This window comes from Asparagus officinalis, chromosome 1 (assembly GCF_001876935.1).
Source record: "Asparagus officinalis chromosome 1, Aspof.V1, whole genome shotgun sequence".
NCBI lineage: Eukaryota > Viridiplantae > Streptophyta > Magnoliopsida > Asparagales > Asparagaceae > Asparagus > Asparagus officinalis.
Genome location: NC_033794.1, coordinates 113,684,213 through 113,684,413, shown reverse-complemented (window position 1 = coordinate 113,684,413; position 201 = coordinate 113,684,213).

Genomic DNA, 201 nt, shown 5'->3' with positions numbered 1-201 from the left:
TCTGCCAGCCTGCGCAATGGTTGCACCAGAATGGGTCCTCATTCTTAAATCTGCCTTTTATCCCTCGGGATCATTCACTACTAAAGTTCAGGAACCTATCGGTTGGACGTGAGATGTTCTGGAAGTTAACCAAAAACCACGAGCGTATTCATTGTGGTTTTATTGGGAAGGAAGCCAACCCAGGCTCCAGTGAAAGAGCTC